The following is a 27,284-nucleotide window of genomic DNA, read 5'->3' as shown; positions in this document are numbered from 1 at the left end:
TAGGGGGGATATCAGACAGAGTAATCGAGGCAGATCACCGTATTTAATTATAGAGATCTTAACTTTCTTATTCGCTGAAGAATCAAATCTTTTAGATTTCGAGGATTTTCTTTAAATTCCATAAATTCCGGAATTCAACCCTGACTATGTCAAAAGCTAAGACAAATCTTTATCCTTTCATTTCACTATTTTGTGATAGCTTCACTCGTACGCTCCGCATAATCAAGTCGTTTTATCTATATTAATCAATAATGATAAAACTCTATTTACCAACTCATATTCGTCATGAAAACATTTTTATTGTTATCTATGACGACCTCACTCAAATTTCGAGACAAAATTTCTTTAACGGGTAGGTACTGTAACGACCCGGAAATTTCCGACCAAACTTAAACTTAATCTTATATGATTTCGACATGATAAGCAAAGTCTATTAAACCGAGTCTCAAATTTTTTTTTAAAACCGTTTATATGGATTCAGTTACCCTTTGACAACTCCCGATGATTCACGAACAATTGTGTAAATAATTATATAGATATATATATATAAATATAGAAGTAAATACATATATATAATATTTTTATTTAATAGAACAATTAAGTTAATAATAAAATGGATATATATATATCAATATATATACTATCATTATATATATATATATATATATATATATATATATATATATATATATATATATATATATATATATATATATATATATATATATGATTGTTATTAAGAATTATTACATTATAATAGTTATTAAATGTAATTATAAGTAAAAATATAATTATTATAATAATATTGTTATTACTTTCAACATTAATATCAAGACTAGTGTTATTTAAATATATAAACAATAGATACGAATTTGATATATATAAATTGATATAGTATTATTATTAATATTATGATTATTATTAATGATATTAGTATTAATATAATTAGTACTATTATTATTATATCAGTGTTATTAATATTATTAATTGTATTTTTATTAAAATATATAAATTTGTATATTTAGTGTTATAAGCAATGAAATTACTATAATTATCAGTTTTATATTAAAACTATTATTATTTCTATTATTATGGTTATTAAAATTAGCAAAAATCTAAATAGATATATATATATAAGTACATATACAAAATACAGTTATATATAAATATATAAATACAGATATAGTTATAATTAAATGCAGTCATATACAAAGATAAATACACAATTACGTATTCTGTTTCCCATCACATTCAACTTTTACAAAATTCTTCATCTTCTGCTCATGATTGGTACTATATCTGATTCATATCGATCTCCATTCAGAGATACAAAACAAAATATGTTAAATAACAAAGTCATAAAATCGTACGAATCTGTTTTGAATCACGATCAAAGCTTTTTTATTTCTGTTTCTTATTCTTGACTGTGGGAATCAAAGGACGATAGATATATCTTTTCTATATAACAACAATACAATATCTCAGTTGTTGAATTATTATTCGATTGTCCGGCATCTTCTATAATTATTATTTTCAACACATACAAAAACTTATCTTGATTTCTGCATCATTTTTCTTTTTGAACTCAACCATCCTTGACTCTTGGCCACCATCACAATGGTCTCCCATCGTCACCCTCTAAAACCCTCGAGTCACCAAGAGCCGATACCATTTTCGTTGTATCATGAAACACCACCACCTTAGCCATGAGACTCCTCGTAATTTACTTGTAGTCGAGAGCACCTACGTTCCTTCTCTTATTTGTTGAGCTTAATCATTAATACCACCACCTCCATCAAACCCACAACCTCCAACTACAAACCACTTGCTCGATTTGTATCTACTCGAGTCAAATAAACCCAAAATCACTTTCTCTTTCTCTCTCTCTCTCTCTCTCTCTCTCTCTCTCTCTCTCTCTTCTAATATTGATCGTGAACCACCAATTGCCTCCTTACTTCTTCTTTTTCGACAACCCAAAAACACCACTATATTGTAGTATGGTTGCTGTTGTTGCAGACTGTCGTACGGATGCAAGCACTACCATAATTCATTTTTTTTCTAGTCGAGCCATTATACACGGTATTTGGTAGTATATGTTCACAAAAATTGGAGATTTCCAACATGGATATATAGGGAATTATTATACAATGCATGATAAAAGTTGCAAGTGGAACCTAATGGAATTAAATGGCCACCAACCTTGAGTGAGGAATGGCATTTTATTTATTTCTTTCAAATTCCTTGAGCCCACTTTTTCGGGTAAAAACAAAGAGAAAGAAGGAGATAAGAACGGTATTTTTTTGGATTAGTTGAGTGGATTCATGTAATCAAATATGTTACATGGATTATTAAAATGAACTTTTTGAAAGCTTTTTGACTACTACGACTTTCAGAACCCCACCAAATGATTTATTGTCGACAACTAATATTTCCTTTTACTAGTGGGACGTTTGTGTATAAGAAAGTTTAGATTTCTTTATTGAAAGTGATGTTAGTGGGTCTTGCAACCAAGTGGCCGAAATATATATTTTTTGTTCCAGCAATACGCATGATAGGCCATGAGTTTCAAATGTATGAGTATTTGTTCCTACTTGTTGGGCCATCAAGTGGCTAGATTAGTTTTGGCCGAAATCCTTCCATATTCTGTTGGGCCGTGACCCAGGAAATTTTGTTGGGCCAATCCTTGATTTGTTGGGCCGAATATTATAAAGAAGAAGATGAAACGAGACGAATACTGGTTATATACTATTAATGGCCGATTTAAATCAGAAAAGCTGGATTGGAGAAGTGGTGTAGTGTGTTTGTGGGTTAGCAAGAGGTCTCGGGTTCGAGCCCGGTCGTGGGCATTCTTTTTTTTGGGAAAACATTTTAAGGTAGTCTTTATTTATTATATTTATTATTATTATGATTATTATTATTATTATTGTTATTATTACTATTATTGTTATTGTGTTATTACTAATGCTAAAAATATAATTATTATTATCATTAACACAATTAATATTATTATCATTATTATTATTAGTATTAGTGCTATTAAAACTATCATTATCATTATCGTTATTACTATTATTATTATTAATTTCATTAACATGATTTTTATATATAATTTATTTACATTATTTTTATTATCATCTATCTATATCTATCTATACTATACATTAAAAGAAACCCTTAATTGAGATATCATTTTTAGCAACTCTTAATCTACACCATTAGATCACACTAATATATATATATATATATATATATATATATATATATATATATATATATATATATATATATATATATATATATATATATATATATATATATATATATATATATATATATATATATATATATATATATATGAGTGTATCTATATTATTTTGCATAAATAAAATATACTATAATCAATTAGAATTGAAAATGTAAAATAACAAGATAAATAAGTTACACTTGAGATGAATATATAAATAAATATATATGATATTATTATGAATCTATATAAATCTATAAATAAAAGATTCTAAATAATAATTATTATAACATTTACAAAATATATAAATACTAAATATTCATTAAATGTTATTTTATTTATATATATATATATACATACAAATAATAAAAATGATATAATTAATAAGTTGTAATATTATTATATTAATTAAAAATTATAAGTTTAAAATATAGTTGATATAGTATTATTATTATTATTATTACTTTCATTATTATTATCCTTACCAAGATTTTTATTATTAATATCATTATTATTAAAGTATTTTTTAATAGAAATTAATATAATCCATTGTTATTATCAATAATAATATAATTATTATAAGTTTTAGGATTATTAGTATGTTTATTATTTATTATTATTATTAATATAATTGTTATTATTAATAATACATTTATTAATTATTAGTATTAATAGATTGTTAATTATTAAAATTTATGAGTTATATATTTATATAATACAGATATTTAGAAAGCAGAGATATATTTATATATATATACTGAATTACATAAAAAATACAGCTACATACATAAATACAAATATACGTACACAAATAAATATTTATATGGTTTATGATAAATATATATATATATATATATATATATATATATATATATATATATATATATATATACACGTTTAAGATATAGATAATTTCAGAAAATTTTGTAATCTGTTATCAATCATTCTCAAACAATGGTTGATCTATTTTCCAGTCAAATATTCGTACGCATCAGAATCAAACCACCAGGATGAGTCCAAAAGTTGTTAGATATCAAATTTGCCTTTTTTATTTTTCTATTATAACTCTGTCCTTGAACGACAAATTATGTCGAGCAATTTGATTAGATAAATGATTCATTTCAGTAAAGAGTGTTACAAACAAACCTACATTATCAGTAACAATTACAATTACCTTTTACAGAACCAAAAGTTATCAAATTAAAGTAAATATGGAAGAACAACAGACTATCTGCTCTGCTCGTTACCTTTTTATGCAACACGTCGAATTTCAAATCAATTTCAAAATCTGTAAGTGCAATTGTATTTGAAACCTTCTTCTAAAACTATATGCAAAAGCTCATATTTCAATTCGTAATATTGAGAGTGAATTCGTGAATCAAAGTTCTGATTTTGAGAAAGTCAAACTTTGTTCTTCAATAAAATTCAAACAGGTTTTAATGTTTTTGTTCAAATTGAGAACACAGAAAGATTATAATGTCGATTTAAAAACTACTATATGTTATACACTTTCCCTATAATGCAATGAAAATTGAAAATCAAAGTTTTGTTTTGATAAAAACCACGATGGCAGCAGGCCTGGCCTGTATTTTTATTTTTTTATTTTTTTATGTTCTGCTAATTAAAATCAGAGTGATTCATGCTTCTTCTGTTACGTTTTTGATTTCTAAAACAAATAATGTTGTTATGATTATGAATTGATTCGATATCAAGTGGATTGAATTATGAAGTAGGAGATGATGAAGATTAACATATTTAGTTTATATATATATTTACGGGGTATTTAAATCAGAAAAAGCATAACAGAAGGATGGTTTAGGTTGCTAGCGGGTATGCGAGAGGTCGGAGGTTCGATCCTAGTCATGGGCGTTTCTTTTTAGAAAAACCAATTAAAGGTAGTTTTATTTGTTATTTTTATTATTGTTATTGTTATTATTATGATTATAATTATAATTGTTATAATTAGTATTATAAGTGTTATTAATGTTATTATTATTGTAGTTTTATCAATTAAGTAGTATTATCATTATTATAGTTATTATGATTATTATTATTACTAGTATTATGAAAATAATATAAATTTGTATCATTTCCATAAATATTAGTATTAATAACATTCTATAACTATTGCTATTATCATTATGTATTATTATTATTATTATTATTATTATTATTATTATTATTATTATTATTATTATTATTATTATTATTATCATCATATTTAATAATGTTAACAAATTGTTAAAAATATTATTATTAATATTATCATGGGTATCATTATTAGATAATTATTAAAATTATTACCATAAACATCTTTAATAGTAAAATTAGTATTTTTACAGTTATTATTATTAATATCATTATATTTATCACTAAAAGAATTTCTAACATTATTATTTATATTAGTAATATTAAGTATTATCAATATTATCATATTAACATTATAAATATCATTTTAGTATTAGTGCAATTATTAGTTTTAACAAACAAACTATATATATAATTAATACATTAAACATAACAAAATTAATATTTTCACATACCAAAAGAAATACATGAAACATATATATACATATTTATAATATAAAAATGATATAACTAATAAATTTATATATATGTGTGTATATATATTGTTCGATTACGATTATGTGTATTAATAAATAAACAAATGATATACGTTCGTGAATCCGAGGCCAACCCTGCATTGTTCAATATAGTCATTTGTATTTTTACTACAAAATACATTAGGTGAGTTTCATTTGCCCTTTTTACTCTTTACATTTTTGGGCTGAGAATACATGCAAATGCTTTATTAACTATTTTATAATATTTATATGCGTGAGTTTCATTTGCTCCCTTTTTAAATGCTTTTGCTATATATATTTTTGGGACTGAGAATACATGCGCTGCTTTTATAAATGTTTTACGAAATAGACAGAAGTACTTAAAATTACATTCTATGGCTGGATTATTAAACTGAATATGCCCCTTTTTAGTCTGGTAATCTAAGAATTAGGGAACAGACACCCTAATTGACGCGAATCCTAAAGATAGATCTATCGGGCCCAACAAGCCCCATCCAAAGTACCGGATGCTTTAGTACTTCGAAATTTATATCATGTTCGAAGGAGGATCCCGGAATGATGGGGATATTCTTATATGTATATTGTGAATGTCGGTTACCAGGTGTTCAATCCATATGAATGATTTTTGTCTCTATGCATGGGACGTATATTTATGAGAATTGGGAATATGAAATCTTGTGGTCTATTAAAATGATAGAAATGTTTATTTATGTTAAACTAATGAAATCATCAACCTTTTGGTTGACACTTGAAAGCATGTTTATTCTCAGGTATGAAAGAAATCTTCCGATGTGCATTTGCTCATATTAGAGACAATACTTGGAGTCATTCATGACATATTTCAAAAGATGTTGCATTCGAGTCGTCGAGTTCATCAAGATTATTATTAAGTCAATTATAGTTAGATATATTATGAAATGGTATGCATGCCGTCAACTTTTGATGTAATGAAAGATTGTCTTTTCAAAAACGAATGCAATGTTTGTAAAATGTATCATATAGAGGTCAAGTACCTCGCGATGTAATCAACTGTTGTGAATCATTTATAATCGATATGGACTTCTTCCGGATAGATTAGGACGGGTTTTCACACGAACAAGGTTAGCGGTTTGATTTCCATCATATCAATCGTATTGTAGCATAATTAGTATCGAAAATCAGTCGCTAACATTCCTATCAACGAAAAAATTGCAAACCCTAGCTTCAATCGCCTGCTTCTCCAGACGCCAACCTTCATAAATCAATCCCAAAATTCAGGATCTAAGATCGTTTGCAGGTTAGTATTTCTTATCCTTTTGTTTCGATTTTCAGGATCTAAGATCATTGCTAGGATGTTTCAATATTGTCTTCTTTGCTATAAGTCCTATTATCGAAGCAATCTTTTATCTCATATTTGATTATTTTTTGTTGTGAATTTTTTTAATTGTTGTTATTTCGCAATCATCAACTCCAATTCGTTGGTAAGTAGTTTTTGTGATGACCCGGGAATTTACGACCAAATTTAAACTTAATCTTATATGATTTCGACACGATAAGCAAAGTCTATTAAAACTGAGTCTCATAATGTTTGAACTATTTCCATGAATGCATTTGACTTTGACCGTCTCCGACGATTCACGAACAATCATGTGTAATTAAATATGTAGATAAAAATATAAATAAAATTTAATGAATATAATACCATTCAATCATCTGAAGTAAATGTGTAAAGCAATATATAAAATAATTAAGATGTTATTAAAATAAATATATATAGATATATATAATTATGTACACAATTAATATTATATGAATATTAGTAATATATATAATATATATAAATATTAAATTTTCTAATATATTGTTTTATAGAGTATGTATTATCTAAGTAGTGAAATGTAAAGTTAATTACATTATTTGAAATTACAAGATTGAATATAAATGATATATCAATATTACTTTCATTAATATTACTAAGGTTAATACTAATATTAATATTTATATTTTTAATATTATTAATTCTAATATGAGATATAAATATATATATATATATATATATATATATATATATATATATATATATATATATATATATATATATATATATATATATATATATATATATATATATAATTTGACATGTATAAGTTATATTATTATTATTCATATTATCATTATTATTAATAATATTAATAGATAAGATTTTTATTATTATTCTTATTATTGATATAAAGATTATTATTAGTTATTATTAAATTTACTAATTTTATCATATCTGTATTATTATTATCATTTATTTTGATATCATTATTAATATTGCTAATATAATTATTAGTATTATTAATATTAAATTTTCTATTGTATTACTAATTATGATTATGATTATTATTATTATTATTATTATTATTATTATTATTATTATTATTATTATTAATATCTTAATATATGAATTATATAATAAACAAATATATAAACAGATTTTTATAAATACATATATATATATATATATATATATATATATACCAATATATATTTATACGATTAAAATATATATATATATATAATTATATAAAAGAGTATTCTATTACCTATCTCTATCGGTGTTGAATTTTTTGCTCCTGATTGAAACTTGTCGATATTTTCTGCTATAATACAATCAAGTAATCAACCAATTAACACTTATCAATTAAACTTATTTTTATTAGCCAAATTAAATCAAAACTCTATTTTCGCAGCTCGATACCTCTGTATATTAACTTTTGAATCAAAAGCTCGAAACCGAATCAAATTCCAAAATCTAAGAATACAGGATTGTTAGAAATTGTCAAATTATATTATCTGTAAGTTTTTAGATCTCCAATTTATCTATTGATTATGAATTTTAGAGTCAAACTTAAAATTTAAAAAGTCAAACATTTTGTTCATCAAGAAATTCATAAATTTCTTAATTTTTCTGATTAAATTGATTATTCCTAAAGTTTCATGGAAGTATTTACAACATAATTCATGTTATAACCTTAATCTAAAACGATCAAAAATTTGAAATTCGATTGGGAGTTCATCGTGTCTTTGACAGTGATAAGCAATAACTCGAATTTGAATTTAATTTCAAAAACTGTAAATACAAAGTTGTTAGGAATCTAATACTAAATCTTTCTGCAAAAATTGAAGTTCCAAATCTTTATTTTGATTGTTAATTTTTGAAGTCAAACCTTTAATCTAAAAAGTCAACTGTTTGATTCAAGAAGAAATTTGATTTCGTGTTAATGTTTCTGTTCAAATTGATAACTAATAATGTTTATACGAAGCAAATGGAACACATTTTATGTTATAAGGTTTCTCTAAAATGATCTTAATCTCGAAATCAAAATTTTTTTGTTTTGTTTTTACTCGTCGAACAGCAACCCCCAGGTGCTGTTGTTTTTTTTTTATTTTCTTTTTTTTTTTTATAAATAAAGAACAAGGATTATTTATTATCTTAGGGAATAATCTAAAATCTAAATAAGTCTAAGAAAAGATTGATGAGAGTATTGATTCTGTCGATTGATAAACTGGAGAGGAAGAACGATAACAGAAATAATGGTTATGTAATTTCGGTCTGGGTTTTAAAATGGATAATGGGCAGCAGCTCAATGGTACGGTGTTGGTTCGAGTGTTCGGGAGGTCATGGGTTCGAGTCCGGTTTGGAGCTTTTCTTTTTAGAAACTCTTTTAAGGTAGCTTTTATTTTTAAAACTTATTATTATCATTATTATTATTATTATGTTATTATTAGGAATTATTATTATGATTGATGTTATAGATATTAGTATTATTATTACTAGTAATAATAGTTATCATTTAATATTAATAATTAAAATTACAATTATGACTACTAATGTTATTATTATTAAGTTAAGTATTATTATTATTATTATCATTAGTGATTATTGATAATATTGTTATAAATACAATTATAATTAAGATATAAAAGATGATGAAAGGAATATACTAAATAAAATAATTAGGAAATTATCAATATTATGATTTAAAAGATAAGGATAAAAAAAATTATAAGTATAAGATAATATATAATTATGATTAAGATTGTTATTTTGATTATTATCGTTAACCTTATTATTAACATTATTATCATTATAGTTATTATTATAAATAAGTAGTATTATTACTATTAATAAAATCATTTATTTTTATAGTATTTATTATTATTAATATTTAGTATTATTAAAAGTATCACTTTTATAGAAATTATCATTTTATAACTAAGATTACTAGTATTGTAGAATGAAACAACTTTTTATTTATTATTATCAACATTACTTCCGCAAACAACTATTGGTAATATAAAATTCATATTTACTACATATAACGTAGCTATATTATTATTTATATATAGATATTAATAAATGTAATTAATTAGATTATTAATGAAAAACATAGTTAAAATAACAATTAATTCACTAATAATATATATATTCGATTATGATTATATATGTATTAATGAATAAACAAATAATATAGGTTCGTGAATCCAAGGCCAACCCTGCATTGTTCAGTAACGCCGTATGAATATTTTTACTACAAAATTTTGTAGAGTGAGTTCATTTGCTCCCTTTTTACTCTTTACGTTTTTGGGCTGAGAATACATGCAAATGCTTTATTAACTGTTTTACAATATTTATATGCATAAGTTTCATTATTCCCTTTTTATATATATTTTTTGGCTGAGAATACATGCAAATGCTTTATTAACTGTTTTACAATATTTATATGCGTGAGTTTCATTTGCCTTTTTACCCTTTATATTTTTGGGCTGAGAATACATGCGCAACTTTTATAACTGTTTTACGAAATAGACACAAGTAATCAAAACTACATTATATGGTTGAATTATCGAAATCGAATATGCCCCTTTTTATTAAGTCTGGTAATCTAAGAATTAGGGAACAGACACACTTATTGACGCGAACTCTAAAGATAGATCTATCGGGCCCAACAAGCCCCATCCAAAGTACCGGATGCTTTAGTACTTCGAAATTTATATCATGTCCGAAGGAGGATCCCGGAATGATGGGGATATTCTTATATGCATATTGTGAATGTCGGTTACCAGGTGTTCAATCCATATGAATGATATTTTGTCTCTATGCGTGGGATGTTTATTTATGAGAACTGGAAATGAAAATCTTGTGGTCTATTAAAATGATAGAAATGATTATTTATGTTAAACTAATGAACTCACCAACCTTTTGGTTGACACTTTAAAGCATGTTCATTCTCAGGTATGAAAGAAATCTTCTGCTGTGCATCTGCTCATCTTAGAGATATTACTTGGAGTCATTCATGACATATTTCAAAAAATGTTGCATTCGAGTAGTTGAGTTCATCAAGATTATTATTAAGTCAATTATAGGTAGATATATTATGAAATGGTATGCATGCCGTCAACTTTTGATGTAATGAAAGATTGTCTTTTCAAAAATGAATGCAATGTTTGTAAAATATATCATATAGAGGTCAAGTACCTCGCGATGTAATCAACTATTGTGAATCGTTTATAATCGATATGGACTTCGTCTGGATGGATTAGGACGGGTCCTTTCAGTTGGTATCAGAGCGGTGGTCTTAGCGAACCAGGTCTTGCATTAGTGTGTCTAACTGATAGTTGTTTAGATGCAATAGTGGGTCTGGACTTCGACCGTGTCTGCATGTCAAAAGTTTTGCTTATCATTTAGTGTCGAAATTTATTTGCTTATCATCCTTAAAGTCTAAACACGTCTTACTGCCTCTATTGCATAGACTGTGTATAGATAAATTCATATCTTAGCGTATCTGTTATTATTACCTTTGCGTGACAGCTTCCGTAGATTCCTCCGTAATTTATAGGATTTTAGTATTATATATGCATATGTAAATTATGTATTGCAGGATACTAATCTACATCCTATTCTATTTCTTATCGAAAATCCTTCATCTGATTGTATGAGATGAATCCTTCAACCATTTCGAGTCCCTCAGATTTCGATAGCTATTCCGATAGTTATTTCGACGGCTATTCCGATATGTAGTTTCACTTAAGCTCCGAAAGCAGTGTCACCAGAATGAAGCATCCAATCAGCCATCCTCAATTCATCTGATGGGTTCGTAGTCTACTAAATCATTGGAGACAAGAAGAAGGCGATCCCTTCCACCCACCTTGTTGCCCTCTTGGCAAAGAACCTGAAGCACTTACCGGCAAACCTGTTCGAAATACCATTTTCTCTCTCATTTCCAGAGTATCTTGTCATGATTATATACTATCTCGAATTCTAGATCTTATTCATCCGCTCGTTCTGACCGACAATCCAACCGGAATAATAGAAGAAGTCAGCGAACTTCGCGCTCGTGTAATTAATTTGGAGAATATGGTGCAAAATTTACCAGCTTCAGCAACATCATCGGCACCAACAGTACCATCAGTAATAGTACCAATACCATCAACAATCCATACCTCAACATCTCATTCTTTACCTCGAGCATAATCATCCATCTGTGAAATCGTACTACATCATTTATCTCCGTTCGACACGGCGATTATGTAATCTCTAATGTTTTAGAGATTATATATTTTTGTTCTAAACGATAAATCAAATGAGTTTAATATCATATTGACTCATTAAATCCATGATTACATCTGAAGAAAATATATATGTATATATATTTCCATAAAGATTGTAATTAAAAATTCTTTTGTACAAACTGTTAATGGTGAAAATATTTTAACGGGTAGGTAATACCCGAGGAATATTTAAATTTCACATTAATAAGTTACACTGTATATTCTTCGAATCTAATTCAACAGTTATTCACTATCCTACTTACATCCACCGGTATTCGTATCCGTTCACAGCAGAATAACCATTTTCATTCAATTTTAAATTTGGATATTGACCTATCAAAATCCAACAAGTGGCATAATGAAGAAAACATTTGATAAAATAAAATTTATTAGAAACAAACTAATTAACTATGAGAAATTTTGCTAAGAATCCACGCTAACAAAATCCTAGCTAACTGTTCCTAGCTAACTGATTACATTTTATTTATCGCAATTTAATTATCGCAATTTTATTTATCGTCATTTAATTTCCGTTATTTACTTTACGCATTTTATTTATCGTCATTTAATTTCTGTTATTTATTTTACGCACTTTAAATATCGGGACACGTATACAAGGTTTTGACATATCATATCGACGCATCTATATATATTATTTGGAATAACCATAGACACTCTATATGCAGTAATGCGGGAGTTAGCTATACAGGGTTGAGGTTGATTCTACAATAATATATATAGTTTGAGTTGTGATCGAGTCTGAGACGTATACGGGTCACGACACGTATTAATTATTTCGAATATTATATATTGCTAACTGTGGACTATCAGTTGAGGACTACCGATATTGGACAATTAAAATGAATTATAAATATTGATTATAACATATGAAACTAAACAATTCTTTAAGTTTGCCACTTGATTTCACCTTAAACCTCATTTGTATCTTGACGATTACAATCTGCGTTCAAATCTTTCATGATTCTTGAAAATGCCTCAATCGATAGGATGAACCAACCGCATTTCACCTACGGAAGAAAAGATTGATGCATATAGTAATGCACTTGAAAAAAAAAAAAACTCTCGAAAACTGAGTAAACGTTTAACACATAACTGTGCTAATTTCTTTAGTGTTATTATTACCCAAAATAACTTTGCAGTTCTTCTTCAAAATAGCCAATTTTGCCACAGCTCCAGCAAGACAACTTCGACTTTTCGTACGAAACAACCTTATTATAATGTTGATATATACGCGTGCTCTTTTATTGTTACCAGGGAACCTTTCATATTCCAGCATATTACCATCAGCGTTTAATCATCTAAAAACACAATTCTCCTGAAACTACCTCGGATTAATAACCGATGATTCAGATATCATAGCATTAAATGCAGAGGAAACAGAAAAAATGGTAGATGGTCTAAACGGCCAAAAGTTTGATGATAAAGAAAGGAGTGTTAGGAACGCTCGATAGAAAATTGAGTATTGAAAAACAGATTGAGCTACCCATGAAGGAGACCAAGGACATATACAAGGACCAAATCCTATATTCAAAGGATTCAGGTAATTCTGGATCCGTTGAAATCTTTAGAGAATATCTTGCTCCGAGGTCATGTTAAAATCTTGGGGAAAATCTTTATCCATCAACCATCGAACTTAGAAATTTCAAAATATCATCATCAATATCTTCGATATTTCTGAGGATATTTTCATAAATATTCTCGTCCGAAATTATATACCTCCTCGTGCTTCCTGTGTATCATTATATTGGAAACATTCAATAGAAAATTTAGTACCGAAAAGCAGATTATGCGAAACTATGAAGAAAGCCGTGGACAAATCACAAAGAATAAGTTTAACTTCAAAGAATCCAAATGATTCAATGTCTGCTAAAGTCTTTAGTGAATATCTTGCTCCTTACTCTAAACCCTTGCAGACAATAGTTACTATCATCCTCTGATCTTAGATATTCCGAGATATTATCGTATCTTTCATTATAAACACCCTCCATATTTCTGGAGATATTTTTATAACTATTCTTATCTGAAATCCTTAATCTCTTCGTGCTATCAGTATTACATCATATAGAAACTGTTAGTTTCTATATTCTGTAAAATTTTGAGATTAAAATGTGAATGTTATTGAAGTAATGTTGGGAACTGATGCATGAGTTAGTATAATATAATGACACTTGATCAACGTGATTATATTACAGTAACTCATGCTGAGTTTCTAAACGGGACATGATGATTCACAGATTATAACGTCATCATGTGCCATGTTACACGACTCTTACATTTTATCTGATATATAAACATATCAAGAACATATTTTCTTGATAGTTCTATCTTTTCAGGATATTCTGGTAAATTGACGAATCAAGATCGTGCTATTACCATTTCTTTCTTAGAACATTAACTATGTTCATTTCGAAATTCATATCTATAAATTCTGGATCGTTGCTCGCTTTACTAGAGGTCGAGAGGATAATAAAAAGGCAAAGAGATCCAAAATATAAGAAAAAAATATAAAGCCCAATGACAACACCGAAATTACAAACCGTGGATATCAGTACGTATAGCAATATAAAGACACGGGAGGATTATAAATACAATAATCCCTATAGCATAATAGAAATAAACAGATTCTTCAGGTAGGAGTTGGAAAAGAAGAACGATCATTGCGATAGTTAGAATATGAACAAGGATCAGAACAGGGTTAAGCATTTTCATAAATCTTTTGAATTTGGAAATTGAGTATAAAAGTGGTGAAAACTAATGGAACGGAAAAAGGTAAATTTATAAAGGAAATATCAGACAGAGTAATCGAGACAGATTACCGTATTTAATTATAGAGATCTTAATTTCCTTACTCGCCGAAGAATTAAATCTTTTAGATTTTGAAATTTTTTTTTAAATCCCTTGAATTCCGGAATTCAATCCCCCTACGTCAAAAGTTAAGACGCACCTTACTTTCTAAATTCAACCCTGACTGCGTCAAAAGCGAAGGCGAATCTCCATCTCAATCTTTTGTGATAACTTCACTTATACGCTTCGAATAATCGAATTATTTTATCTGTATTACTCAATAATGATAAAACTCTAATTATCAACTCATATTTGTCATGAAAACATTTTTATTGTTAGCCATGACCACCTCACTCAAATTTCGGGACCAAATTTCTTTAACGGGTAGATACTGTGATGACCCGGGAATTTCCGACCAAATTTAAACTTAATCTTATATGATTTCGACACGATAAGCGAAGTCTATTAAAACTGCGTCTCATAATGTTTGAACTATTTCCATGAATGCATTTGACTTTGACCGTCTTCGACGATTCACGAACAATCATGTGTAATTAAATATGTAGATAAAAATATAAATAAAATTTAATGAATATAATACCATTCAATCATCTCAAGTAAATGTGTAAAGCAATATACAAAATAATTAAGATGTTATTAAAATAAATATATATAGATATATATAATTATGTACACAATTAATATTATATGAATATTAGTAATATATATAATATATATAAATATTAAATTTTCTAATATATTGTTTTATAGAGTATGTATTATCTAAGTAATGAAATGTAAAGTTAATTACATTATTTGAAATTACAAGATTGAATATAAATGATATATGAATATTACTTTCATTAATATTACTAAGGTTAATACTAATATTAATATTTATATTTTTAATATTATTAATTCTAATATGAGATATAAATATATATATATATATATATATATATATATATATATATATATATATATATATAAAATTTGACATGTATAAGTTATATTATTATTATTCATATTATCATTATTATTAATAATATTAATAGATAAGATTTTTATTATTATTCTTATTATTGATATAAAGATTATTATTAGTTATTATTAAATTTACTAATTTTATCATATCTGTATTATTATTATCATTTATTTTGATATCATTATTAATATTGCTAATATAATTATTAGTATTATTAATATTAAATTTTCTATTGTATTACTAATAATTTTTATTATTATTTTTATTATTTTTATTATTATTATTATTAGTATTAATATCTTAATATATGAATTATATAATAAACAAATATATAAATAGATTTTTATAAATACATATATATATATATGTAAATACAGATATATATATATATATATATATATATATATATATATATATATATATATATATATATATAAATATGTATACCAATATATATTTATACGATTAAAATATATATATATATATATATATATATATATATATATATATATATATATATATATATATATATATATAATTATATAAAAGAGTATTCTATTACCTATCTCTATCGGTGTTGAATTTTTTGCTCCTGATTGAAACTTGTCGATATTTTCTGCTATAAGACAATCAAGTAATCAACCAATTAACACTTATCAATTAAACTTATTTTTATTAGCCAAATTAAATCAAAACTCTGTTTTCACAGCTCGATACATCTGTATATTCACTTTTGAATCAAAAGCTTGAAACCGAATCAAATTCCAAAATCTAAGAATACAGGATTGTTAGAAATTGTCAAATTATATTATCTGTAAGTTTTCAGATCTCCAATTTATCTATTGATTATGAATTTTAGAGTCAAACTTAAAATTTAAAAAGTCAAACATTTTGTTCATCAAGAAATTCGTAAATTTCTTAATGTTTCTGATTAAATTGATTATTCCTAAAGTTTCAAGGAAGTATTTACAACATAATTCATGTTATAACTTTAATCTAAAATGATCAAAAATTTGAAATTCGATTGGGAGTTCATCGTGTCTTTGACAGTGATAAGCAATAACTCGAATTTGAATTTAATTTCAAAAACTGTAAATACAAAGTTGTTAGGAATCTAATACTAAATCTTTCTACAAAAATTGAAGTTCCAAATCTTTATTTTGATTGTTAATTTTTGAAGTCAAACCTTTAATCTAAAAAGTCAACTTTTTGATTCAAGAAGAAATTTGATTTCGTGTTAATGTTTCTGTTCAAATTGATAACTAATAATGTTTATACGAAGCAAATGGAACACATTTTATGTTATAAGGTTTCTCTAAAATGATCTTAATCTCGAAATCAAATTTTTTTTGTTTTGTTTTTACTCGTCGAACAGCAACCCCCAGGTGCTGTTGTTTTTTTTTTATTTTCTTTTTTTTTTTACAAATAAAGAACAAGGATTATTTATTATATTAGGGAATAATCTAAAATCTAAATAAGTCTAAGAAAAGATTGATGAGAGTATTGATTCTGTCGATTGATAAACTGGAGAGGAAGAACGATAACAGAAATAATGGTTATGTAATTTCGGTCTGGGTTTTAAAACGGATAATGGGCAGCAGCTCAATGGTACGGTGTTGGTGCGAGTGTTTGGGAGGTCATGGGTTCGAGTCCGGTTTGGAGCTTTTCTTTTTAGAAACTCTTTTAAGGTAGCTTTTATTTTTAAAACTTATTATTATCATTATTATTATTATTATGTTATTATTAGGAATTATTATTATGATTGATGTTATAGATATTAGTATTATTATTACTAGTAATAATAGTTATAATTTAATATTAATAATTAAAATTACAATTATGACTACTAATGTTATTATTATTAAGTTAAGTATTATTATTATTATTATTATCATTAGTGATTATTGATAATATTGTTATAAATACAATTATAATTAAGATATAAAAGATGATGAAAGGAATATACTAAATTAAATAATTAGGAAATTATCAATATTATGATTTAAAAGATAAGGATAAAAAAAATTATAAGTATAAGATAATATATAATTATTATTAAGATTGTTATTTTGGTTATTATCGTTAACCTTATTATTATCATTATAGTTATTATTATAAATAAGTAGTATTATTACTATTAATAAAATTATTTATTTTTATAGTATTTATTATTATTAATATTTAGTATTATTAAAAGTATCACTTTTATAGAAATTATCATTTTATAACTAAGATTACTAGTATTATAGAATGAAATAACTTTTTATTTATTATTATCAACATTACTTCCTCAAACAACTATTGGTAATATAAAATTCATATTTACTACATATAACGTAGCTATATTAATATTTATATATAGATATTAATAAATGTAATTAATTAGATTATTAATGAAAAACATAGTTAAAATAACAATTAATTCACTAATAATATATATATTCGATTATGATTATATATGTATTAATGAATAAACAAATAATATAGGTTCGTGAATCCAAGGCAACCCTGCATTGTTCAGTATCGCCGTATGAATATTTTTACTATTAAATATTGTAGAGTGAATTCATTTGCTCCCTTTTTACTCTTTACGTTTTTGGGCTGAGAATACATGCAAATGCTTTATTAACTGTTTTACAATATTTATATGCGTGAGTTTCATTATTCCCTTTTTATATATATATTTTTGGGCTGAGAATAAATGCAAATGCTTTATTAACTGTTTTACAATATTTATATGCGTGAGTTTCATTTGCCTTTTTACCCTTTATATTTTTGGGCTGAGAATACATGCGCAACTTTTATAACTGTTTTATGAAATAGACACAAGTAATCAAAAATACATTATATGGTTGAATTATCGAAATCGAATATGCCCCTTTTTATTAAGTCTGGTAATCTAAGAATTAGGGAACAGACACCCTAATTGACGCGAACTCTAAAGATAGATCTATCGGGCCCAACAAGCCCCATCCAAAGTACCGGTTGCTTTAGTACTTCGAAATTTATATCATGTCCGAAGGAGGATCCTAGAATGATGGGGATATTCTTATATGCATATTGTGAATGTCGGTTACCAGGTGTTCAATCCATATGAATGATATTTTGTCTCTATGCATGGGATGTTTATTTATGAGAACTGGAAATGAAAATCTTGTGGTCTATTAAAATGATGGAAATAATTATTTATGTTAAACTAATGAACTCACCAACCTTTTGGTTGACACTTTAAAGCATGTTCATTCTCAGGTATGAAAGAAATCTTCCGCTGTGCATCTGCTCATCTTAGAGATATTACTTGGAGTCATTCATGACATATTTCAAAAAATGTTGCATTCGAGTAGTTGAGTTCATCAAGATTATTATTAAGTCAATTATAGTTAGATATATTATGAAATGGTATGCATGCCATCAACTTTTGATGTAATGAAAGATTGTCTTTTCAAAAACGAATGCAATGTTTGTAAAATATATCATATAGAGGTCAAGTACCTCGCGATGTAATCAACTGTTGTGAATCGTTTATAATCGATATGGACTTCGTCCAGATGGATTAGGACGGGTCCTTTCAGTTTTGGCTATCAATTCAATTATGCTTCAGTAAATCAAATTACGAATTAGGGTTAAATTGATATGCAATATGTCTATAATCTTTTGTTTTGTTTTGTTTTGTTGCGGCAACATGCTGGAATTTGTAGTGGTGATTCGGATTAGATTGACTTAGGTTAAAAGTCCTGGTTTTATATACTGGTGCTAAAATGCTAGGGTTGATGGAATTCTGTTCAAATTAAAATTTTTGAGGTGGAATTCTGTTAAGCATGGCTGGAAAAGTATATGTATGTTAATTTTGTGTGTTTTTAAATGTATCAAGTTTGACTTTTCAGAGTCATACTAAGAATGGTGTTCATTGGGTCAGTGGGCTAAGTGATATAGGTGTGAGCTATGGGTTTGTGGCTTTAGGGTTGTTATAGAGGATGCATTGGCTTACAATGAAAACAAACTATTCGAAGAATTTTACTCCGTAATCGATATGGCATCAGTAACTAGGATTTGCATTCTTACACTACTACCAGTGAGTTCGGATATCCTTCTGCTTCAATATATGTCTTTTGTACGAGCCTATAGAAAAAATTGTGGTCAAGTAATGACGTTCCTTCTCTTCAATTAGATATGAAAATTGTGAGCCTGGACTTATTCACCTAACTATTGGTTCTTGAATTACAATTATTGGAAGTGAATCGTGTACATTAATAATTAATAATAACTTTAACACAAAACAAAATGGGTCAACAAGGTTTTCTGAAGTGTGTTTTGAATGCATAAATCAAGTATCCTTACTCAAGAAGCTGTTGTAATTGTGTAACCTTTGCAATAATATATCAAAAACTAATTGTATGCAAAATTACTTCAGCCATTAAATGTATACAATACTCTACATATAAGTCTATCCAGTAGAATCATAATAGTTGTCAACAGAACACTCATTGGACCACTCTTCTATTACCCATTTGGAAGAAACATCATTTAGCTAACCCATTAAGCATTAAAGAAACGAGTTCTTCACCGCTTCAGCCATTAAGGGAATTTCATAGGATAGGGAAGTGTTGCCAAAGTTATATTGTTAATTTTCTATAAGTTGTGCAACCCAGAATGTTGATCGCGAGACCTCAAATCATTGGGTTTCATTATCTTTATCTATGTCTGAGAAAGTGAGAAGTCCATTTCGAAGTTATCAGTAAGGAGTAAATACCAAAATATAGCTAATAAAATCCATTTTGTCATAACCAAGCCCATTTGATTCAGTGTTGGTAAACATGTCATTGGATTTTTGTGTCAGTATATTTTGCAACCTCTTATCATTATTTTTTTAGAGGAAAAATCATTTTCATCCCCGTTTTAAACTTGTTCTAGAATTTTTGAATTTAATGTGAATGTTGTAAGTATTGATTTAGTTCAATATCAATTTGCTTTGTTAAGAGTGTGTTTGATTGTGCTGGAGTTAAATTACATATGAATGCTACATTAAAAAAAAAAAGAACTGATTCATTCTCAGAAGGTAAAATGTTAGTGTTTTTCCTTAAGAAATAACGAATTATGGACAATATAAGCAATTTTAATCAAAGATAATGACATGTTTTATAGTTTGGGTAGGTTTTGCCACCTTTAACATGTTTTAGTGTTTACTAAGTTAATGATGATATTGACATCTTACTTGTTGGGTTTGGTGTTGACATCTCAATATGTATATAGAAACAATACACCTACTGTGAGTAGAGTTTGCCACGAGAGTTTGATATTTAGCTCTAATCCATTTTAATTGAAACAAGAGAATTGCAAATGATATAGGGCAGTTACAACTGTGTGTTCAAAGGATGCCAACTCTTCTATCATGATTATGTAGGTTGATTCATTTGTGCCTTAAAGCTATCTTGATTACTACATTCCTAGGATCTTAATGTTAGTTTATCATGTATATTCCGTTTTCAATGCAACACTAATTCCTTTTTCATTCGTTAGTTGTTTTCTATGCTAAATGATACACTTGTGGGTTTGGTCGACTTTGTGTAGGTTGCGTTTACGGTTGAGATGTCAAAGCCGGTATGTAAGACACGATGGGTAATGGGTCAATGCATTATGATGAAACCATTAGGAAGTTTAATGTATGTTCATTAGATTTTAGTGACTTTTGACCCATTTTAAGGTGGTATTGGGTCAATGGATTTGTGTAGTAGTAGTAATTACGATGACATTTTAAAATAGAGAAAAATGATCACCTGTTATGAGCTGCTAATTGGTCAAGTAGTTTCTTGAGAATGATTCATTCCAAGTTAGCACAAATCATTTTTTATAGGTTTGTACTATTATTTATTCACTCTAACAAGTTAAGCTAAGGTAGATCGTTGGCACCTGCTTTAAATGGGTGAATAAAGGAGATCCAAATGGGTGAATAAAGGTATGCCAGCTAATGTTGTCTTTTATCTCTCAGTTTATGTTTTTATCGCAAGTAACCAATAGAAAACATCATGGCGGATTTGCATAAAATAAAAACAGGATCCAAGGATTCCAAGTCGTCATTGTAAAAATGTTGGCATGATGAATTTTTTTAAGAGATTGACTTTTTGGGTAATTTTTTTAGTTGGAAAAATTTGATGTAAATTTTGTCTTACACTCTGCTAAATCATCTTTTATATTAATTACATGAGCTGTGTTTTTTTGAAAATTTGACATTTTTTGTTTTAGATCATACAATAACTTGCAAAAACGTCGAAGAAGAAAGTGAGGTCAGTGAACGTATTGGGAAAACCAAAGCATTCTCTTGATGTCAATATGGATGCCGAAAACAAAGATAAAAGGCCACCAGCCGTACTTCTGCCACCGTTCGACAAAGATAAATTGGTAAAAAAAACTCATCCTTGTGGATTTTTGTAACATCCCGCCTTTTTCCGTCAACTTTTCCGTTTAACTATTTTAAACTCCGTTATATGTTTATAACATCTTCCGTTAATACGCGTTTCAATTATCTTGTTTTAGGTAATTTAACGCACCCGATTGCAACTTGAGGGACTTGTTTCGCCAAGACACCAAAGTGGTGACTAGCCACTTGACTAGTCAAACTCTTCCACCTCATTTCTTCATTTAATTTTTCCTTTTCATCTAATACTTCCACCATTCTTTAAATTCATCAAAAAGCAATTCCTCATCTAAATTCGTTCAAGAAGGATTCGATCAAAACAAATTACATATTTGAACTCCTCGTGATCTCCTCTTCGATTCCATACCGATTTCATCAAATTTGGGTAACTTTCTAAAATCACTAATATTATGTGTTCTTGAGATTTTTGAGTTAAAAGGTTGTTAATTAGTGTCTATGGCTCAAGTCTAGTATGATTATGTGTTTTGTATGCTTGTTCTTGCTATTTTGATGTAACTAGTTCATATTGAAAGTTCACATGCTTAATCTTGAATTTTGAGTGTTCATATGTTGTTTGATGCTAAGAGTTCATGTTTTAATCTTATTCCTAGTGTTACTAGCTTCGTTATGATGTATGGTTTGGTTAAAGAAACCTTCTAAACTTGATTATGAAATTTGGTGAATTTGAGTTAGGGTTTCATGAACTAGAAATGGACTTTTGATGCTTTAAATGACACGAAATGCTAATTGTAAGTGTTAGGTTGTGTTGTATGCTTAATTACCTTCGAAACGGCATATTGTTCATGTAATTTGGTTACCAAATCATTAAATGGCATTTATGACTTGTATGCATTGAATGAAGAACATTAATTGTGGTTTTTGGTTGTTGTAAGTGGAAATTTGATTGATGATATGTGTTTATCCCTCGTCATAATACCTTTCCAACGATGTATGATAGGCATTATAAGTGTTTGCGGGTCAAGTGTTGTGTTAGAATTGGTTTTGGCTCGTGCATACTTGTGGAAAAGCAGAAACAGACCTGCCCAGTGGGTGGCGCGGCGCGCCCCTATACCTGCGCGGCGCGCCAATAGGCCTGGCCAGAATCTGCTCAAATTGTCCCATTTCACGCGAAATGTTTGACTAGCTATTGACCTCCGATTCACATGAAACTTGTTTTAATACACTTGTATATGAATAATTAGCATAGAAAAATAGTCCGGGACCCGACCCGAACATGTTGACTTTTTCGTTGACTTTGACCCGACCAAGTTTGACTTTTTGTCAAACTTAACCAATTAATTATGCAATCTTTCTAACATGATTCTATACTTGTATCTTGCATGAAACTTGACAATTTGCTTCACATGCTACATAATCGAGTCGTGTCGAGCCATAGGACTAATTGAACATCTTTGACCCTTCGTGACTATCGTTATTGATACAACCTATTTGTTTAGGTCGAGACTAGCATTGTTCTTTGCACGTTTACTTGTTGAAGTACTATTACACTCTTGCAATCAAAGGTGAGATCATAGCCCACTCTTCAAACACTTTTATACTTTAAAAATCGTGGGATGAGAAAACATATACAATACATACTTACATATACTTTTCATACTTTAACGTTTTGAATACTATACAAAAGCAAAGATACATACGAGTTAGAACGAAAAGCCTCAAGTCCAATTATCATTAGTTACACTTGTAGGGTGTAAGCGAGAAATTATGTTGTGTGGCCATGCGGGTTTAACGAACCCTCATTCGAAGGAATGAAACGTTCTTTCAATGTATAGTGTAGGTTCTAACACTATTATGCAGAGGTAAGATTCAGTTAAGCTTGATAATTGGGTGCTCGTGATACAAACACATCTTTTGAGATGTATACGCTTGATAAACGTTTTATACTAAACCTTGTGATACAAATATACTTTATGCATACAACTATGATTTCACCAACGTTTTCGTTGACAGATTCTCTATGTTTTCTCAGGTCCTTGAACTTAGGTGATGCATGCTTCCGCACATACTTTTTGATACTTGCATTGGATGTCGAGTATATTGCATACGTGGAGCGTATTTTGGCTACTTTAAATTGTGTCGCATGTGTTTCATACAAACTTTAACCATTGTTATGTACTCGTTATGGGAACTTCTTTTGTAAACATTGAAACATCCTTTTATGAAATGAATGCGACATATTTTCGGTCAAACTTTGTTATAAAGACCTACGACACATGTAATGGGACCATACGTAGATGACGCCGTCATTTGACGATTTTTCGGGGTCGCTACAAGTGGTATCAGAGCCTTGGTTGTAGGGATTTAGAGTTCATTGGTGTCGACCCCGAGTCATAGGGTACATTGGTGAGTCTAGACTACAACCGGCATATAGACTTGACATAGGAATTACTTGGCAAATTGTGCATTTATACTCTAACTCTTCTACTCATATCTACTCTTATTCTATCTAAATCTTGCGTTGTATAATTTAATTGACACGCCACCTTGACTATATGATGTAATGTCGAATGCACATATGAATTAGGGTAATATAATTCCCGGAAATTATATTACGGTGACTCATATGAACATACCGACATTATGACATAAAGAATTTAAGGCGAGTCAAGGATAATTTTCTCTTTATCTTTATTCCACATCACGGTTAGTATTATTTAGAATACTAACCAACGGTATTCTTTTGTTTTGAAGGAACAATGCCTCCTCGCCGTGTACGACGCAATGAAACTCCCGAACAAGCTTTGCAACGCATGATAGCCACCGTCGTGGATGCGGCCATGGCCGGTCACTCGTCTAACAACAACAATAACAACAACCACAACAACAATAACCAAGGAGCCGGTAACGCTAGCGAAGGGTGCTCCTACAAAGCTTTCATGGGGTGCAAACCCCACACTTATGATGGAACTGGGGGACCGGTTGTGCTTACTCGTTGGTTTGAACAAACCGAGGCCGTCTTTAGCATAAGCGGTTGTCGGGATCAAGACAAGGTCAAATACTCCACCCACACTTTCTCCGGAATTGCTCTAACATGGTGGAACACCTATGTTCAATCGGTGGGTACCGATGAAGCTCATGCTCTCTCTTGGGCCGATCTAAGGGAAAATATGATTGTTGAATATTTTCCGCGCGAAGAAACCCGAAAGCTTGAGGAAGAACTAAGAGCTTTGAAAGCGATCGGAAACGATCTTAAAGCTTATAATCAACGCTTCGCCGAACTATCCTTGATGTGTCCTAATCTTGTTAACCCCGAATCTCAAAGGATTGAGCTCTACATGCTCGGTCTTCCAAAAAGCATCAAACAAGGGGTGATGTCATCCAAACCCGCTACTCATCAAGCCGCTATGAACATGGCCCGCCAATTAATTGAAACGGTTGACGAAATCGTAGTGCCGGCTCCTAAGGCCGAGGACAAGTCGGGTGGCAACAAAAGGAAATGGGAAGCCACTCCATCAACCAACTACAACAACACCTCCACCAAGAAGCCTTACAACAACGACGGCAAGAAGGGTTATTCCGGATCTTTACCGTTTTGCAACAAGTGCCACAAATATCATTTGGGTGAGTGTGGAAGGCCGTATTGCATCAAGTGTCACAAGAGTGGCCATTCGGCCCATGAATGTAGAAACACCGCTCCCGTTGCTCAAAAGGGACCCAATGCACCAAGACCGGGTGTTTGTTATGAATGTGGCCAACCGGGTCACTATAGAAATGCATGCCCAAAGAAGAAAGCCAACCCCAACAACCGAGGCCGAGCCTTCAACATCAACACCGAGGAAGCCCGGGATGACAATGAACTAGTCACGGGTACGTTTCTTCTCAACAACACTTATGTTACTTGCTTATTCGATTCGGGTGCCGATAAATGTTTTGTGTCTAAGACTTTGGCTCCTACTCTTTGCACTCCACCACACCCCTTAGATACTACTTATTCCATCGAAGTGGCCGACGGAAAACTCTTAAGTGCCGACACATATTACCGGGGGTGTACTTTAAACATTTTGGGCAATGAATTTGAAATTGACTTGATACCCATGGAACTAGGGAGTTTTGATGTAATAATCGGTATGAATTGGATGGTCAAAAATAAATCTCACATTCTTTGCGATCTTCACGCAATCCGAATTCCTATCGAGAATGGTGAACCATTGATTGTCTATGGCGACAAAAATTGCACCGGACTCAATCTCATTTCGTGCCTTAAAGTTAGAAAACTACTACGTAAGGGTTGTTTCGCAATTCTTGCTCACGTTAAGAAAGTCGAGGCCGATGAAAAGCGCATCGATGATGTGCCGATTGTTAGTGACTTTTCCGATGTATTTCCCGACGAATTACCGGGTCTTCCACCTCATCGACCGGTTGAATTTCAAATCGATCTTATTCCAGGAGCCGCACCCGTAGCGCGTGCACCGTATAGACTCGCTCCATCCGAATTACAAGAATTGCAAAGTCAAATCCAAGAGCTACTTGACCGTGGTTTCATTCAACCTAGCCATTCACCATGGGGCGCTCCGATTTTGTTCGTCAAGAAGAAAGACGGATCCCTACGAATGTGCATTGATTATCGTGAACTAAACAAATTGACGGTTAAGAACCGATATCCCCTTCCTCGCATCGATGATATCTTTGATCAACTACAAGGTTCTCGTGTATATT

General features: G+C 29.0%; 1 long non-coding RNA gene across 1 annotated transcript; it reads left to right on the top strand.

The window, feature by feature from the left end:
* Positions 1–22,910: 22,910 nt before the first annotated feature.
* Positions 22,911–24,807, top strand: LOC139871579 (uncharacterized). The gene is made up of 3 exons (XR_011766680.1): positions 22,911–22,992; positions 24,065–24,130; positions 24,598–24,807. It is a non-coding gene; the product is annotated as an uncharacterized lncRNA (long non-coding RNA).
* Positions 24,808–27,284: the final 2,477 nt, after the last annotated feature.

Source organism: Rutidosis leptorrhynchoides, chromosome 10, assembly GCF_046630445.1.
Source record: "Rutidosis leptorrhynchoides isolate AG116_Rl617_1_P2 chromosome 10, CSIRO_AGI_Rlap_v1, whole genome shotgun sequence".
NCBI classification, from domain to species: domain Eukaryota; kingdom Viridiplantae; phylum Streptophyta; class Magnoliopsida; order Asterales; family Asteraceae; genus Rutidosis; species Rutidosis leptorrhynchoides.
The sequence above is the reverse complement of the archived record's forward strand: the minus strand, read 5'-3'. Positions and strand labels throughout refer to the sequence as shown.